This window comes from Macrotis lagotis, chromosome 1, assembly GCF_037893015.1.
Source record: "Macrotis lagotis isolate mMagLag1 chromosome 1, bilby.v1.9.chrom.fasta, whole genome shotgun sequence".
Classification (NCBI taxonomy): domain Eukaryota; kingdom Metazoa; phylum Chordata; class Mammalia; order Peramelemorphia; family Peramelidae; genus Macrotis; species Macrotis lagotis.
Genome location: NC_133658.1, coordinates 278523302 through 278542986, shown reverse-complemented (window position 1 = coordinate 278542986; position 19685 = coordinate 278523302). Strand labels below are relative to the sequence as shown.

At 40.4% G+C, this 19685-nt stretch overlaps 1 long non-coding RNA gene across 1 annotated transcript; it reads left to right on the top strand.

Moving 5' to 3' along the window:
* Nucleotides 1-16278: 16278 nt before the first annotated feature.
* Nucleotides 16279-19410, top strand: LOC141516401 (uncharacterized). The gene is made up of 3 exons (XR_012476690.1): nt 16279-16360; nt 17666-17742; nt 19317-19410. It is a non-coding gene; the product is annotated as an uncharacterized LOC141516401 (long non-coding RNA).
* The last annotated feature ends 275 nt before the right edge of the window (nt 19411-19685 follow it).

The following is a 19685-nucleotide window of genomic DNA, read 5'->3' as shown; positions in this document are numbered from 1 at the left end:
AAGGCAATTTGCCAGGTTTTACATTGTTTCCATGATATACATTGATCCAAATTGAATGTGATGAGAGAGAAATCACATCCTTAAGGAAGAAGCATAAAGTAAAAGAGATAGCAAGATCAGAATATAAGATATCAATTTTTTTTCTAAATTAAAAGTAATAATTCTTGGTCTTTGCTCAAACTCCTCTTTCTTTGGATACAGATGGTATTCTACATAGCAAACAGCCCCAAATTGTCCCTGATTGTTGCACTGATGGAATGAGTGAGTCCATCAAGGTTGATCATCACCCCCATGTTGCTGTTAGGGTATACAATGTTTTTCTGGTTCTGCTCCTCTTACTCAGCATCAGTTCATGCAGATCACTCCAGGCTTCTCTGAATTCCCATCCCTCCTGGTTTCTAATAGAACAATAGTGTCCCATGACATACATATACCACAGTTTGTTAAGCTATTCCCCAATTGAAGGACATTTACTTGATTTCCAATTCTTTGCCACCACAAACAGGGCTGCTATGAATATTTTTGTACAAGTAGTACAATGTTTTTAAAATTATTTCTCCTGGATCTGTTTTCTAGGTCAATTGTTTATTCCAATGAGATATTTCACATTTTCTTCTAGTTTTTCATCTTTTTAGTTTTGGTTTATTGTTTTTTGATTTCTCATGAAGTTATCAGCTTCCCTTGGTTCCGTCCTACATTAAAAGGAATTATTTTCTTCAGAGAGTTTTTATTCTGGTTTCCATCAGGCCAATTCTGCTTTTTAAGACATTCTTCTCTTCATTGACTTTTTGGACTGCTTTTTCCATTTTGACCTATACTGGTTTTTAAGATGTTATTTTCTTTAGTAATTCTTGTATCTCCTGCATCAAGCTGCTGATTTGGCTTTCATGATTTTCCTACGTAGTTCTCATTTCTCTTCCTAATTTTTCCTCTACTTTTCCTTACTTGATTTTCAAAATCAAGTAAGAGTTCTTCCATAGCCTTAGACTAATTCATATTTTTCTTGGAGGTTTGGATACAGAAGCTTTGATTTTGACAACTTCTGAATGTGTATTTTTTAACCTCCATGGGACCAAAGTATTTGTCCATGGTCAGATTCTTTCTTTCTTTCTTTTTTTTTTAGGTTTTTGCAAGGCAAAATAGGGCTAAGTGGCTTGCCCAAGGCCACACAGCTAGGTAATTATTAAGTGTCTGAAACCGGATTTGAACCCAGGTACTCCTGACTCCAAGGCCAGTGCTTTATCCACTATGCCACCTAGCTGCCCAGTCAGATTCTTTTTCTTCTGTTCTTTGCTCATTTCCCCAGCTATGGCTTGATTTTAACACTTTGTTAAGGTGGGGCTTTGCTTCCATGGTTGAGGATGAACCTTCCCAAGCTTTGGAAGGCTTTTGTAACTGTTTTCAGCTCCTCCCCCCCCCAGGAACTTTAATTCCTTAAAGGTCTTATGAAAGGCTGACTACTCTCCTAGCCTGTGCTCTGGCCTGTAGATGACCATAGACACTTCTCTACCCCTGAACTGTGAGGAGGGTCTCTGCTCTGCTATGGCAGTATGGGCCCCAAACTGTGGCCTAGATCTGAGTATGGGCAGCAATAGAGTCCTGCCCCAGGGATAGCAGAGAGACTTCTGCTATCTCCCCTGATCCCCTTACCACCTGTGGGCTGTGGGTTCTCTGAAAAAAATCATTCCTTTAGCTAGAAATAGCTGCTGAATGGCTCTGCAGGTTTGTGCCTGATTCCTGGGGCCTGGGTTGTACTGAGGTCTGTGTTGGCCTGGGTTCCCCACTCACTCTGGGGCAGCAGAAGTTTCTAGCTGATTGTCCTTGGCAATCCCTAGGCTGAAAGGTCTGGAAACCACCCTGCTGCCATGGACCTAGGCACCCCTAGGGATCCAGGTGCCCTGTGGGCTGTTCCTGGATGGCTAGAGGCAGTTTGCTCCTGAGACCTGGTGGGACTCAGGCTGCCCTGCAGCTCATTCCAACCCTCGTTCCCATAGCTCTTCCAATTTGTCTTGGGCCACTCAGTCTGTCTGTGGATTCCACCACTCTAGAATTTGGTTAGAGTCATAGGGTGATCTGGGAAAATTGTCTGTCTTCATGCCACCATCTTGACCCATCCTCAATTTCTCCTTTCTTTCAAGACATAGGTAGTATTAAAGAGAAAGCTGACCTTTCTCCAGCCAATCAAATCTCAGCAAAGCAATTGATAACTTCCAAGAAAAACAGCTATGGATATTGACTACTAGCTTTGACTCCAAGAATCTGTTTTCTATGAAGAGCTCCTCTCTTCTCTCTCTCCACTTCTGCTCCCCTCCTCTCTTTCCTCTCCTCTCCTCTTCCCCTCTCTGGTCCCCTTCTTTCCCTTTTCCTCTCTCCTTCTCTCTTTTCCTTCCCTTCTCTCTCTCCTCTCCCTTCTCTTGTCTCCTCTTTCTCTACTCTAACTCCTCCTGAGCTTAACTTCCTCAATTGCTTCTATATTCATGTGACCATCCCCTACCCTAATTCTTTTCTGTTCTGCAGTTTTTAATGTTTCAAATCAGGGCTTCCTTGTCAGCAGTGATTCATTTTTAATTTATAGTATAAAACTCAAAAATTCTCTTCTCACTAGTATGATACCAGCAACCCTTATCTCATCCTCCCATAGTTCCCAATCAATTATTTGATTTATAATTTATCAGGTTTCTACTTCAAAATTTTGAAAAGTCACATGCAAATGAGCTGATGGACTATAATGTCTTGCAGTCAGTGCTCAGCCTTTAAAGAGGGTCTTCATAATTTTTATTTATTTCATTTAATATAAAATGCTTTCTCAAATTCTCAGAAGAATCTCAGTCTCTCAGAATTTTATCTGAGAGACTTCTTCTCAAGCAAATTTTATGACTGTTATAAACATAAATGCACACCTGTTGGCAACCAAAGTATGTGTATACCAAAGAAGCAGTTCCCTATATACGAAGACTGCAACAACAAGCATGGAAAGGTAAAGAAATAGACTGATAAATAAATGGGAGAGACAGAGAGTGGGAGAAGGGGAAGAGAACATTTATTAAGAGCCTACAAAGGGCCAGGCTCAAGCCAAATACCAGAAATATAAATATAAGCAAAAGGAAGATAGTTCTACCCTTGAGGCACATATTCTAATGGGAGAAGACAAAATATTAAAAAGGAAATGAAAAACTGTGAGGGCTGAGGAAAAGTTTCATCCAAAGACAGGAGAGAAGAATAAATCTTAGTTGTGAGGAAGAATTGGCAAAATTAAGTGAATATCCCTCTCATTTTTGTAGAGATACTGAACCATGGGTAAATGCAGAATGTAATACATAATGTCAGATGAACTTAATGCAAGCTATTATTAGCCTTGAATAGTTTTGATGAACCTTTTTTGTCTTTTTAAAAATGTTTATTATAAGATAAGACATGTTAGCTGAGGAAGTAAGAGAGAGAGAAATGAATGTTATGGAAAAATACAGGGCACCATATCTTTTTTGAAAGCAGCACAAAAAAAGAAAAAAAAATTCCCTCTCCAAACCCATTTCTTTCTTCCCATGTTTCAGCCTGAATCTTTTAGACAGAGGCTTATTCTTTCTCTATTCAAAAGGCCCACAGTCAACCCCCTACTTCCTTCCAGCCTTGAAGTAATTTTGCCATATATTTTGACACTTATCTTCCTCTAGTTGTGGGGAGGAATAGACTGGACTCTCTAGATACTTTTTTCTGGGAGGAACCAAAGTTTCATGCTGGCAACAGTGTTTGTTTCTTCAGAAGAAGAAACAGTTTGTTCTGATGCAAGTTTGTAAAGCCTTTCAGAAAATTTCTCCTCTAAAAAGTTGCCAAATGGGTTAAGGGAGGGGTGCAGTGGCAGTGTAAGATTGTAGGAAGCATATTCTTTTCTTTTAATTGTTTTATTTTTTTAATTTATTTTTATTCTCATTTTGTACAAATGTTTTTTACATTAATAAAATATTCTTGTTTACAAGTAAACAAAATACCCCTCCCCCCATGAATATAGATAGACTTGCTTAGGCGAAAAAAGTAAAGGGGAACGAAAAAAATTAAAATTAAAAAAATAATAGTAATAATTGTAGGTATGGCCAGGTGGCACAATGGACAAAGCACCAGCCCTGGAGCCACGAGCACCCGAGTCCATATCCAACCTCATAAACCCAATAATCACCCAGCCATGTGACATGCAAGCCACCCAATCCCCACTGCCCTGCAAAAACCAAAAAGAAGAAAAAAAAAAGACCCAAAATAAAATAAAATAGTAATAATAGTAGGGGTGGCTGGGTGGCAGACAGAGCATTGGCCCTTGAGCCAGGAGCACCTGAGTCCAAATCCGGCCCCAGACACCCAAAGATCGCCCTGCTACGTGGCCCCAGGCAGGCCACCCAGCCCTGCTTGCCCTGCACCTCCCCCAAATAATAATAACAAAAGATGTGCTTCAGTCTTTGTTCCAACACCATCAACTCTGTCGTGGGTGAAGCACATTCTTTATGATAAGTCCATCACAAAAGTTACTTCCATATTTTTCCAAGGTTGCCATTGCTGATCGCAACTCCCTCCTTTCTTATTTCTCCATTACCATGTACTATATTTTCTCTCTCCTTTCACTCTGACTCTGCTGTAGGGTCGCTGAGTGGCATAGCAGACAGATGCCTGGTCCTGGGGCCAAGAAGCCCTGAGCCCCCATACCACCTCTTAGGCCCAGAATCCACCTGGCCCTATGGTCCTGGGCAGGCCATCAAATCCCAGCCCCTTGCAAGAAGTAAAAAAGAAAATGCATTACATCTGACCACTCTCCCCCCATGGTCCATCCCCTCCTCCTTTATTCATATCCCCTCCCCTTCCCCCTGCCCCCCCCCTTCTTACTCCAGTTGTCTATACCCCATTGATTATATCTGCCATTTCCTCTCCTAGCCATCTCCAATGAGAGCAAAGGTTCCCTCATTCCCACCTGCCTCCCCCCCTCCACATCATTGCAATAGCTCACTGTAATAAAAAAAAATCTTATTATGTGAAATATCTTGGACTATTCCCCCTCTCTCTTTTCTTTCTCCCATTCCATTTCCCTTTTTTTTCTATTGACTTCATTTTTACACCCTATTTTATCTTCGAATTCAGCTTTCTCCTGTGCTTCAACCACAAAAGGCCCCTCTACCTGCTCTATTAACTGAGATGGTTCATATGAATATTATCAGTATCATTTTTCTATACATGCAGTTCATCCTCATTAAGTTCCTCATATTTCCCCCCTCTCCTCCAATCTCCATGCTTCACCTGAGTCCTGTATCTGAAGAGCAAACCTTCTGTTCAGCTCTGGCCATTCCAAAAGGAACCTTTGAAATTCCCCTGGTTCATTGAAAGTCCATCTTCTTCCCTGGAAGAGGACATTCAGCCTTGCTGGGTAGTTCATTCTTGGCTGCATTCTAAGCTCTTTTGCCTTCTGGTATATTATATTCCAAGCCCTACGAGCTTCCAATGTAGTTGCTGGTAAGTCCTGTGTGATCCTGACTGCAGCTCCACGGTATTTGAACTGTGTCCTTCTGGCTGCTTGTAATATTTTCTCTTTGACTTGGGAGTTCTGGAACTTGGCTATAATATTCCTGGGGGTTGGTTTTTTGGGATCTCTTTCTCGGGGGGATCAGTGGATTCTCTCCATTTCTATTTTGCCCTCTGCTTCTAGAATATCAGGGCAATTTTCCTGTAGTAATTCTTTGAAAATGATGTCAAGGCTCTTTTCCTGATCATGACTTTCAGGTATTCCAATAATTTTCAAATTATCTTTCCTAAGTCTGTTTTCCATATCAGTTGTTTTTTAATGAGATATTTCACATTTTCTTCTAATTTTTCATTTTTTTGATTTTGAAGTATTGATTCCTGATTTCTGGTAAATTCATCAATCTCCCTGAATTCTATTCTTTGTCTGAAGGATTTGTTCTCCTCAGAGAGTTTTCTTATCTCTTTTTCCATCTGGCCAATTTTGCTTTTTAAAGCATTCTTCTCCTCAATAACTTTTTGAACTGTTTTATCCATTTGACCTAAGCTGGTTTTTAGCATGCTATTTTCTTCAGCATTTTTTTGGATTTCCTTGACTAAGCTGCTGACTTCATTTTCATGTTTTTCTTGCATCTCTCTCCTTTCTTTTCCCAGTTTTTCTTCCAACTCCCTCATTTGATTTTCAAAGTCTTTTTTGAGCTCTATCATAGCCTGAGCCCAATTTCTGTTTTTCTTGGAGTCTTTAGATGCAGGAGCTTGTGCTTCCTCATCTTCAGACTGAGTATTTTGATCCTTCTTGGGCTCATTTGCAAAATATTTCTCAATGGTCTTCCTCTTGTTTCTTTGCTTGTTCATTTTCCCAGCCTAAGCCTGTTTTTTAGGGTGCTTCCTGAGCTTTTGGGACACTCCCACAGGGGTCTCAGTGTGTGAGGTTCTGTCCTCCCTCCTGGTCTGTGAATAACCATAAGCGCCATGGGGCTGAGGTGGGGGGGGGGGGGCCTGTTGTTCTATGGAGGGGCCTAGACTGGGATCAGGATCTGAATGTGGTCAGAGCCCCAGAGTCCTGTTCCAGGGGCAGAGGACAGAGCTTGGCAGTCTCTCTTCACTCCCCTCCCACAGCTCAATGGGCTCATGCCCTGGGGGCTCCTGCTTACCAGCTCCGCCTGCTTCTGTTTCCGGGTCTGGGCTGCAGAAAGACCAAGCTGCTCGCCATGTGCCCCGAGGGCTGGGCTCCACGCCCTCGCTCTGGCAGAGGTCCCCTGCTGTTCCCCCACTTTGTGCTGGTGCTCCCCAGGGTGTACCTCAGGAGACTCCCCCGCTGCTCAGGAAGCATATTCTTATCTAAATCATGGAATACTGACCCTGGTTGTCAGACCACAGGCTCCCTACATCACTTATGGCTGAAAAAAGCTAGAGAGAATCATAAAATCATATTAATTTCATGTAGTCATGCCCTCTCTGCCACTAGGTCATCCTTTTTAGTTAGAGTAGCAAAGTGGCTAGAGACTAGGCCAGGTGTCAGAAAGATCAGAGTTCAAATCTTACATGTGACCCTGGACAAGTCTCTTAATGCCTACATAAAACTGGAGAAGGGAAGTGACAAACCACTACTATAACTTTGCCAAGAAAATTCCCTGAAGTTGGTCTACTGGGTCACAAAAAGTCAGACACAGCTGAAGAATTAACTTAATTCACTGTCCCACTCACCAAAGAAGTTCTTCCATTTTTATTCCTCCTTAAACTTCTTATGGCTTCTTTTCCCCCTCCCTTACTTGACTCATTTTTTATTGGAAAAAAAATTAAAGCAAAAATCTCCCTCTTCTCCCCTCCTTTTCATCTCACATACTCCTTTCTCCTCATTCTCATCCCCTAGATACCTTCTACTACCATTTCCTCCTTACCTCTGTCTCACATAATAAGGAAGCCCTTCACCTTGCTAAAACAAAGTAATCCCATTCTATTCCATTCTCTTCCATCCTCTTCAACTGATTTCCCCCTCTGTCTTTCCTACAATTTTTTCCCGTTTACTTTCTGCTTCCCTTCTTCCTACAAACATTTCCATCTCTCCCTTATCCTCAAAAAAGCTCCCTTAGTTGATCCATACATCTCATCTAACTATCATCCCATAGTTCTCCTTTTTCAGCACAATTCCTTGAGAGGACTGCCTACAATGGTTACCTCCACTTCCTTTCTTTTTTCTCTCTTCTTAACTCTCTGACTTCTGACTTCTATAGTCTGACCTAAACTGCTCCCTCCAAAGTTAGTAACAATCTCTTGATTGGCAAATGACAATGACCTTTTCTCAATCCTTATTCTTCTTGACATCTCTACAGCTTCTGTATCCTTTCCTCCTTGTTCCCTCTCTCCTCTCTAGACATTTATGACACTACTCTTTCCTTGTTCTTTTTCTATCTATCTGATCACAATTTTTCCAGTCTTTCTTATTGAATCTTAGGCCAGGTCATATCCATTAACTGCAAATGTTCCCCCCACCCCCACCCCAGGGTCCCAGACATTCTTTTCTACCTTTATACTGTTTGACTTGTGATCTTGTCATCTTTCATATCTTCAATTATCATCTTTATGCTGATGATTCTAACACTCTAAACTCTTTCCAGACTCATTTCTCCAGCTGCCTATTGCTTATTAAACATCTCAAACTGGATGTCCCATAGATACCTTCGGTTTAACACTTTCAAAATTGAACTCATCTTTTTTCTCCAAATCCTTGTTTTTCCTATTACTATTACCTATTACTATTGAAGTGACCACCATCCTCCCAGTCACTCAGGCTTGCAATATAGGTGTCTTCTTCAACTTCTCACTCTCACTTTCTTCCCCATATCTGATTTGTTGTCAAGTCCTATCAATTTTACGTTTATATCATCCCTTCTATATGCTTTTTTTCTCTCTGATATTGCATCACTCTAGAGTAGGACCTCATCATTTACACAGGTGCAATATCCTGCTGGTTGAACTCTCTTCCTCAAGTCTCTCCCACCAGTATATCCTTCATTTATCTATCAAAGCAGTCTTCCTAAAGTACTTCCAGTCATATCACTTCTCCTGTTCATTCAACTCTAGTGACTTCCTTCACCTTCAGATTAAATAAAAAATCATCTGGTAGTCAAAGCAACCTGACTCCCTCCTAGCTTTCCAGTCTTCTTCTTATATCTTACTCTTTCCTACAAACTCTGATCCAGGGAAATATCTTCTTTGTTCACAAATAACAAACTCTCCTAACTCTAGTCATCTTTGCTGTTTATTACCAATGCCTGGAATTGCTTTCTCTCCTAGTTTCTTTCAAGTCCCAACTAAAATCCTATCTTCTGGGGCAGCTAGGTGGCACAGTGAATAGAGCAGCAGCAGCCTTGGAGTCAGGAGTACCTGGGTTCAAATCCAACCTCAGACACTTAATAATTACCTAGCCGTGTGGCCTTGGGCAAGCCAATTAAGACCCATTGCCTTGAAAAATCTAAAAAAAAATTTTAAAAAAATCCCATCTTCTAAGAAAACTCTTGCTAGTTCTTCCTTAATGATAGTACCAAGATAGCACTGTGGATAGAGCACTGACTTTGGAGTTAGGAGGAGGGGAGTCTGAATTCAACTTCAGACATTGAGGAGTTAAGTGACCCAGTGGATAGATTGCTGGTCCAGTAGTCAGGAAGATTCTTCATGAGTTCAAACCTGGCCTCAGATCCTTACTAGCTGTGTGACCCTGGGCAAGTCACTTAACCCTGTTTGCTTCAGTTTTTTTTATCTGTAAAATAATTTGGAGAAGAAAATGACAAACCACTCTCATATCTTTGTCAAGAAAACCTCAAATGAGGTCATGAAAAGTCAAATACAACTGAAAAAATAACAACTAATCTCACTGCCTAAAGGAGATCTTGCTAGCAGTCCCATAGACCATATGGTCCATAAAGAAGGGCTCCTGTAACCAGGGGCCATGCAATGTGTCCCAAATATAGCCACCCCACCACTGTATCTGCAGTACATCTCAACCATGATGTCAACTATAATGCCATCTCATCTCATTCCAATTACCAGACACACTGTTTAGGTTAGATGTTGGGACAAATCAAAGTATCCATAAGTCATTGAACAGTTTTTTTAAAAAGGAAATTTTGCTTTGCTTTAACAAAACAAAACCATGTAGCAAGTGTATAGTGGCTTCTCTGGAGTGGAACGCTTTGTCTGCATATGGGTCTAGTTGGTAGATAGAGGAATGGTGAATCATGCTTTTCAAGTAATCAGAAAGCTGTATCAAGTAAGGCGGGGGGGGGGGGTTCATTAAATTTCCAGGGACAATTTTGTTGTCTTTTAAGGAAAATGAATTCCTATTGGGGGAAACAGAAAACTCTGGTTCTAGAATGGGGGGGGGGGGGGTAAATAACAATGAATGCATAATGAAGGTAATGGGATTTTGCATCTATATACCTCTCAGTCAATTGTGCAACTAACTGTAAATATGTATTCTGCTGTGGAGACTCATTTGCTGTTTTCTTTTTTTATTAAGATCTCCCTTAATGTGTATATAGATTTAAAAAATGAAAAGGCATATGGGTTGGTAGTTCTTAGTGTATTTTTTTCCCTTTTTTTTTGGTGTCTTTCACTCCCTGAGATAACTTACAAATCCCTCAAAGTTTTCAAGACTGTCTCACTTCCAACATGAATTTTGTGTTATTTATTTGGGTTGTATTTATATGGGTTGTATCCAGTCACTCTTTTCAACTTCATTTTCCTAAATGCCATTTCCATAGACAAGAAGTACAAAAATTCTAAATAATGGGAATCTACATCAAAGACTGAGGTGTTAGTGTTTACATGCAATGATTCTTCTATCTGCTAATAAAATAAATCATTGTAGAAAAATTAATAAATTTGTTCCATTTTGCCTCTCTATTGTTCTCCTGCCAAGTTCATTTATAAATGCTCTTGAGATGATTAGTTCATTCAGTTTTAGACCAAGACTATTATAATCTTTTTTTCTCTCCTTTGACACTGCTTTTCACCATTTTATAAGGAAGTAATAGATTCTGCCTCTGTAGTATTTTGTGAATGAGTTTGTATTTTAAATCACTGTTGAGGAGTGGCTAGGAGGCGCAGTGGATAGAGCACTCAGGAGTACCTGAGTTCAAATCCAACCTCAGACACTTAATAATTACCTAGCTATGTGGCTTTGGGCAAGTCACTTAACCCTATTTGCTTTGCAAAAAAAAAAATTTAAAAATTTAAAAAATCAGTGTTGCCCTTGGCTGTGGTTTCTCTCAACCTGGGAAAAAAATACACTATTTGTAGTCTTAGGAGGGTTGTTTTGATTCACCTTGTGGCAATTATTTTACATTCTGTTAGACTTTTGTAGGAAATGATGATAAGGTCAATATTGATTTTTTTCCCATTTCCTACTTTTTATCATTGAGAACTTTTTTCAAGAGGTCAGGCTGAATCTGATACTATTATGCACAGTCCTCACTTCTTAGTTTAACCTGTCTTTTAAATTGATAAAGACTTTGACCTTTGGTCTTTGACTAGAGTTTGCCTGACTACACTTAGCTGATTTATCTACATGAGTAACTATTCATTCCCTGTCAATTAAGATATAATCAACATTATGTTTCTGTAATGTTTTATGCTTGCCATTTCCAGTACTTTCTGGAAGAAAATTTTCATTGACATGCAGTCTATCTCCAACCCAGAATGCAGAATGAAGCCTATTTCCTTTCTTTTCTCCTCTCTTTCTTTCTTTCTTTCTTTCTTTCTTTTCTTTCTTTCTTTCTTTCTTTCTTTCTTTCTTTCTTTCTTTCTTTTCTTTCCTTCTTCCTTTTTTACATGGTTAATGTAGAAATTTGTTTTCCTTGACTATTTAGATTTGTAATTTATTTTCTCAATGAGTGAGGAAGGAGGTGATGGAAGGACAATTCAGAACTGAAAATAAAATAAAATAAAATTGAATTTTTTTAAAAAAGAAAGTGCTCTACTCAGTGATGAACAGTCTCACATCTAGTCATACCCTTCATGTTCCAGTGACTTTGACTTTCTATAAATCATCAACTAAACCTCATTCTATATCACCTATCACCCAGTTTCTCATTCCTATCCCTCTGAGCCCTCTCACCCCAAAGTTTCAATCTAACTCCACGCAGATCTTCTGTTGAGCTTTCTGGAATGCCTGTTCCATAAGCAACACATTTTTCTTTAACTTAAATTTGTTCCTCTCCCACTCCTTTCATCTCCCAACTCTCACTGGAACCTGACTTCCCCTATGATACAGCCTCCTTGGCCACCTTTTCCAGTACTGGTTCCACCTTCTCCTTGGCTCACTGTTGATCAAGGCAGGGGAATTGAAATACTCCTTGTTCTCCATTACCATGTCCAGGTTGGCCCCCTTCCTCCATCATTCAGTAATCTAGCTTCCTTTGAAGTCTCTGCCATGGATATCTACCCCACAATGAAAATCCTCGTATTTTTTGTCTGCCTTTCTCAATGAATTTGATAGTTGGCTCATAATTTTTCTCTCCTCTCCAACTCTTACCCCCCTTACCAGAGACTTCAACATATACATTGATTCTCCCTCAGCTACCCTACCCTCTCAATTCCTCAACTTACTCATCTCCCATTAGCTACTCCTCCACCCCACCTCAGGTACACATAAAGATGGTCATTCATACCCTTGCTCCTGCACACACAAAATGTACCCCCTCTATGTTCAAGAATTCTGAAATCCCTTTATCCAACCACATTCAATTGGCTTTCCATTTCTTTTTCTTGTGTGCTCTTATAAAACTCTACTCTTCAGGGGCGGCTAGGTGAGGCAGTGGATAAAGCACCAGTCCTGAAGTCAGGAGTACCTGGGTTCAAATACGGTCTCAGACACTTAATAATTACCTAGCTGTGTGGCCTTGGGCAAGCCACTTAACCCCATTTGTCCTACAAAAAAAAAAAACAACCTAAAAATAAAAACCTTTACTCTTCACCTGGACCACAATCTTTAATCTCTTGACCCCTCAATTCTGTTTGGAGTCAGGATGGCTTACCTTCATGAATTCAAACCCAGCCTCAGACACTTACTAGCTGTTTGTGCCCACTTATCACAGATCACAATTACCCTAAAAAAATGGTACCTACTTCCCAGGGTTGCTGTGAGGATCAATAAGATAGGGATTATAAAGTGCTTAGCACAGTGCCTAATAGACAGCAGGTAGTTAATCAATCCCCCTAATATTAAGTGTTCTCTTCCTCTTGAAATTACTTTGTATTTCCTCCTCTTACTACTCATTATATGGATCACAGTAGATTGTAAATCACCTCAGGAGAATAGAAATTCCTTGAGGACAGGGGTTGCTTCATTTTTGTACTTGTATTCCCAGTGCTTTGCACATAGTAGGTACTTATGTTTTGAAAAATGGAATTAACTCTAATTATGAGTTATTATTATGAAAAGGTACTTTTACAGTCCTTATATCATTTGATAAGAAGCACCCACTCTATCAAATACATTGTTTGGTACTGGAAGTACCTTTTCCTCTAAGAATGATTTCATGTAAGAAGGGAAGAGTAAGGGGTGTAGGAAGAGGTATGAACCCTGGATACATCTCTTCACACACTCCCCACCACCTCATCCCAAGATTTAGTGACTAACCAACTGAAATTACTCTCTCATTATGTTTACTACAGAGGGGCCCCCTCATATGCCTACCTGCTGCCTCCCCCTCTCCCTACCCCCCAGAACCTTCTCGATGTTCTCTCTTCCCTCTCCTTCCCCCTTATCTGTTTAACTGGAATCTAGCTACAAATCTATCTATCTACCTGTTGTTCTCACAGTATGAAGTAGGAAAAAGAAGGGAGAAGAGGTGCTGGCCAGGTCTCAATCAGAAGGGACCCTTAAGTATCCATTACCTTTCCTATCCCTCAGATACTGAATCCTTCCTCCTGAGCATTCCTGACCAGAAAAAAAAGGAATATTTGGAGGAAAGACTCTCGAAACCCCAGATGGTGACTTTGCCTTAAGAAAAGGGTGGAAAAGCTTTTCTCTGCCAAGAGTCAAAACTTAAAAAAAAACTCCTCTTTTTTTGGTCAAATAATTAATTCACCCCTAAAAAGCTCCTAGTTTTATTGAATTTACAGTCCCACCTGTGGTTGCCCTGTCCAAGACCTAAAGATTTCAAGGCTCCCTGCCCTAAGCCCCCACTGATGATCTTCCCTTTGCCATATCCTTGTCTGGCCCTGGAAAGGAGAATATTTATGGCCAAGTTGTGTTGTGCATCTGGGAATAAGAAGATATGAGTTCTTTCATGCTACCCTGAGGTATACTGACAGCTGGAAAGATCCTGCCATGAAAGCCAAGTCCTTTCTTCCTTTCTTCTGTTTCTATCTATTCTCTTCTTGAGTTTCTGTCCTGTGAGGCTCCCTTCTCCTGGCAGAATGTGATCTTAAGAACCCAGAAACCTGAATTTGTTGAAAGTAGAGAGGAGAAACTGGGGAAGGGCTGGTCATAGAAGAACTGTAGAGGGGCTCTACAGCTTTTTTCCTACTCTCCAACATCAGCCTCCACCTGTCCAAGTACTTCCCCTTTCCCCTTCCACCTTATGTAATTCTTTATTGGAGAAATGGAGTAAAGTATTGCCAAGTCTTCCTTTACGAAGTCTTCAAGATTGCCCAACCCTTCCTGAATTTGGCAAAGAATTAATTAATATCCTCCCTAGGGTGGCTGGATGCCAAATTGGTTCAATATATAGAGATCCTCAGATGAGTTCTCTTATTCCAATCCTACCTTCCTTCCTTACTGAGCTCATACCCCATCACCTGCCTAGCTCACCATCAGTCTAACCCAACCAGAATAAAGGAAAACTGTGAGTCTCTTATGAATGGGACTAGCCCTGCTTGGTGGGACTAGCCCTGCTTGGAATACTATAGGCCCAGTTCCAGACCATGAACCAGATCCCTGCCCCAAACCAGACCAGGGTCCCTCTGCATTAACTTCAAACCAGTCAAGATGAATGGAGCCTTATAATGAAATCTGAAATGTAATCAGAAGTGGAGAGTGTCAGATTCCAAGGAAGGGTTTGTGAAGGAAGTAGAAGAGTAAAGAGAGAAGAAAGGAGACAGACACCCACATAGCAGAAGGCAGAGAAATAGAGCAGAAAGAATACTGACTTTGGGGCTAGGAAAAATGGGCAATTTTCTACACTCCAAACATAAATTGGGCTCACTTGTCTCAACATGTTTGCTCAAGTTGTTTCCTAGTCCTAATCCTTTTTCTTTTCACCCCCTCAATGCTTATCCTTCATCTACAGCTTAACTCCAATGTCAGAGTCACTGGGAAATCTCCCTGCATCCCCAGAGATGGCAATGATCTTCCCCAGCCCTATCCCCCAGAACTCATAGAGCACTTTGCTTTTTAATTCACTATTCTACATTATCATGAAATGCTAATCCCTAGTAGCCATGATGGTGTCATCCCCAGGATAGGGACCCTTTCTTATCTAACTTTTAGATTTTCATAGTACTCAGCTCCTTGCTCTGCATGTAGAATGTGCTTAATAAATGTTGGTTGTTTTATATTGCCTTCAGGGAGTCCTAGCCTGAGGGATAAGAGAAGTACATAAATAGTCATGAGACATGGAAGAATCTATTAAAAGAAAAATAAAAGGACAAGGTGGGAAAGAAAGCAATAAGTATTTCTAGAGTGCCTATATTGGGGTCAGACACTCTGCTAAGTGCTTTTTACAAATATTATCTCATTTGATTCTTACAACAATACTATGAGGAAGGTGTTGATATCACCTCCATTTTAGAGGAAAAAGACAGAAATTAAATGACTTGTCCAGGGTTACAGCTATCCTGTATATGAATACAAATTTGAACTCAGGTCTTCCTGACTCCAGGCTCATCACTCTATCCACTGCACCATCTACATACAATGAAAGTACTGAGGCCATTAAGAAAAAAAAGAAAACTGTTATCCAGCCACTGATTCTAATCTCACAAGGGGTCATTAGTTAGTGGTTGTTTGGTTGTTTTTCAGTCAGATCTGACTCTTTTTGATTACATTTGGAGTTTTCTTGGCAAAGAGATTGGAGTAGTTTGACATTTCCTTCTGCAGTTCAACTTACAGAGAGAAAACTGAGGCAAGCAGGGTTAAGTCACCCTGTTAGTATCTGAGACTATTAGTTATCTAGTCATATCATCAAGGTTGTCCACCTGTACTTGAAACCCTGCTAAGAGGAACTCTCATAAATCACTTGTGGAGTTGTATTCAAGAGACAATCTAACTAAAGCAGCTACTTCTTGGGAGAATCAACAAAATTTAAAAACAGTTCTTGCCCTTAAGGAACTCACATTCTAATTTATGACATATAAATAAATTAGTTATATACAAAAGATATCCCAAATAGATGAAAGTAATCTCAAGGTGGGAGGGGAAATGTCTACAAAGAAGATTTAGTCTTGAAGAAAGCCAGGGAAACAACAGGTGGGCCTGAGGAAGAAAGGTATTCCAAAAATGACAGACAGTTAATACAAAGGCATGGAGAATGGAAATAGAGAATTCTCAGGGCAAAGCCATGTTTCCCCCTTCAAAGTTTTTCCTGTTTCTGAGGTTAAAGAGGGTAAGAGAAGGGTAGTCAAATCCAAGATTGTGGAAGGATGAAGGGCTAAATACTCTGCTTCCAATCTGCCTGGTGTCCTCTCATCCCACAACATCTAGTCATCATCAATCATTCCTACAGTTTCAAGGGACATGGTACCTCATTGGTCTGGCAGGGAATACCATCAACAGGGAAAAAGAAAGAGAAACTAAGATGTATTCCGTAACCTACAAACTACAGTATGGCAAGAACTACAAGATCACCATCACATTTCTCGGGTAAGACAGGAACACGGAAATCAGTGTTAGCAAGTGACAGCTTTGTAATCGATTCCTCTATTGTTCTTTACATTGTGAAGAGAGAGAAGATCCAAAATCTTAGTCTACAAGTACTGAAGGGATATATAGAGCAAAGGAAAGAAGCAGATTAGGATGGGACTGAAACAGAGCAGTTTCAAGGAAGGAAATTAGTTTGAAGGTATGGGGAAGGGGGAAAACAAGAGAGATTTCAGGTGCTCCTGGGGTTATTTTTTCTGATTCTTAATTTTACAGCATTTTACTCACAAGTCAATAATATTTTCCATTCACATTAAGAGAAGGATCTTTGCCCTTATGGGTTATTTAAACTTTCTCAAACAGGAAGGGTCACTTATGTTGAGGAATTCATTATCAGGGTGAAGAATTTTTATCCCTTCTTAAAAAATCTTAAGAGGAAAGTTCAGGACATGCCTCTTAGGTAGGATGAGACTTCTTTTTTTAATTTTTATTTATTTTTTTAATTTATTTTGAGTTTTACAGTTTCCCCTCAATCTTCCTTCCCCCCCCACAGAAGTAAGTTTGTTAGTCTTCACAATGTTTCCATGTTATACATTGATCTAAGTTGAATGTGATGAGAGAGAAATCATATCCTTAAGGAAGAAAAATAAAGTATAAGAGATAGCAAAATTACATAGTAAGATAACGGGGGTTTTTCCCCCCTAAATTAAAGGTAATACTCTTTGGTCTTTTTTTAAACTCCATGATTCTATCTCTAGATACAGATGGTATTCTCCATTGCAGATAGCCCCAAATTGTCCCTGATTGTTGCACTGATGGAATGAGCATTGCCCCCATGTTGTTGTTAGGGTATATAGTGTTTTTCTGGTTCTGCTCATATCACTCAGCATCAGTTCATGTAAATCCTTCCTGGCCTCCCTGAATTCCAGTATGAGACTTCTTAAGTAAAGTTATGGCTGTGGAATTAAAAAAAGGAAGCTTAAAAACCCATAGACTCCCTTCTGGGGAGTTTTTCTTGGTGGAAATGCCAGAAACCCCAGGACCCTAGAGACAAAACTAGCCCAGCTACCTTATCTGTTCTCTGAGGCACCTGAGAAGTTTCAGAGTTTGGTGAAGGGATCTGAGGAAGGTACCAAAACTTTTGCTCCAGGTCCCATTTCCCCAACCCCAGGGCTCAGGTGAGGAGAAACACTATATGTGATGCAAAGCATGGTTGGAAGAAGTTCTGAGAAGAGGTACATGTGGTTTGTCCAGAATCTAGAGACCCAGAATATATGACACTATTACTCATCCATTCTTTCCTCTCAGGAGTAAGAAATGCATGAGCCGTATGATGACTTTTATTCCAATGGATAAAGGCCAGTACATCTTACACAATATAAAAAGTGAGTATGGGTTCCCCTGAGTCAAGTGGGGGCTACTCAAGTGGAAAGGTCCGAGAATAGGCCCTGGGATCCCTTAAAAATGGAACATGGACCTGCTTGCTTAGTCAGGCTGGTGAGGTACCTTATCAGCAAGTAAAAGAAGGGAAGCTGTCTCCAGTATCATATCTTGACCTCTTGGCAGTAGGGATAGATCCAAGGGCCAGTTTCTCCTTTCTAGGACAAGGTAGAGGCAGTGGGCATCCTCTCTTTGAGAAATTTCTGACATTTTCATTCCTTTCTCCATTTCCACATCCCACTCCTGTGAGTAGACTTAGGGCTGCAGGAGCACATAATGAGAGTAGTGAAAACCAACTATGATGAATTCGCCATAGTGTACTTTAAGAAGAGTTTTGGTAACTCTGAGGGCTACGAGTTTTCTCTGTTTGGTGAGTATCCAGTCTCTCCTTCACTTCCTCTGTGGATGGAATCCCAGGACCTCCTACCTAAATCCCCAGAGGACTCCTGACTGAGTGGTAAAAGCAAGAGATGAAGAAATTCCTGAGCCCCAGACACTGAGCCCTCATCCCTTAACACAGAATGATGATCCAAAAAGGTCTTAGAAGATTGGAAGGATGGGCCAAACATGAGATGAAATGTAAGGGATAAGTGTCAGCCCTAAACTAGGTTGACAATAAACAGTTCATGTGAAAAAGATCTGGCAGCTTTTAGTTGATGGCAAATTCCCTATGAGCTTCCAGGCTAATATATGGCAGCCAAAAAAATTAATCCAAATCTTAGGCTGCATTAATAGAAGTATTGTGTGTGGAACAAGGGAAGTAATAGTCCCATGGTGCCCTGTACAGATCAAACAGCATCTGCTATGTTATGTTCCATTTACATCTAAAGGAGATCAACCAGGATGCTGATGAGGGGCAGGTCAGGCGACTCCAAACCATGTGATAGGATTGTTTATTCTGGAATAGAGAAGAATAAGAGGGGATGTGATCATTATCTTCAAATACTTCCAGGGTTTTCATGTGGAAGAGAGATTAGATTTGTTCCATTCAACTCCTGAGGGCACACAAAGTGTAAAAAGGATGACAAATTTTTCAACTCATTCTAAAAGGCTCTTTCCTATCAGTTGGTGATAGCCAAAAATTCAGGGGACTGACTTGGTAAGTAATCAGTCTCTGAAAATATTCCAAGAACTGGATACCTACCTGTCCCAGATGGCAAGAAGGAATGTTTTTGTACTTCAGGGAAGGGCTGCACTAACTTCGCATCTGAGGGAGTCACTGAGTTAGTTCCCTGTCCCCTATCCCCACCTCAGATTTCTGGTCACTGGAGCTCTCTGTCAACCTAAAACCCTAGATCTGACTCTTCTCCCTAGGGTCCCTGTCACTATAAGGGAAAAATATGCTGAGAACTCTGCTTTCTTCCCTGGAGATATTTCATCCAGGACTATTCAGTTGCTTTGGCCAGAACTCCAGATAGGGTACTCTCTGGACTGAGTCAGAAGAGAGAAACAGAAACAGAGAATAAAACTCTGGAAAGAAGACTTGGGGTCCAAAACTTGGTTTCCTTCCTGACTATAGGGAGAAGTGATGAGCTGAAAAGTGAACTGAAAGAAAACTTCAAAAACTTAGTCAAGTCATTTGGACTCATTAAAATCAATATTATCTTCCCAGAAAAAGTTGGTAAGAAAAAATTAATATTAAAAAGAAGGGAAAAAAGGAAAGAAAGAGAGGAAGAAAGAAAGATTTATAAGAGGGGAATAAGAGGAGAAATGCTGGTCATGGCCCAGCTATTAGCTAGAAGAGCTGCTATTCCCTACAGGCTTCCTTTCTCTTTCCAGGACACTATAGGCTGAAAGACTCACAGAACCTCTTTTAACAACTCTGTTCCTGCCCTCACCCTTCTTTCTTCCTTTTCCTTTTCACATTCCATCCACACAATAGATCAGT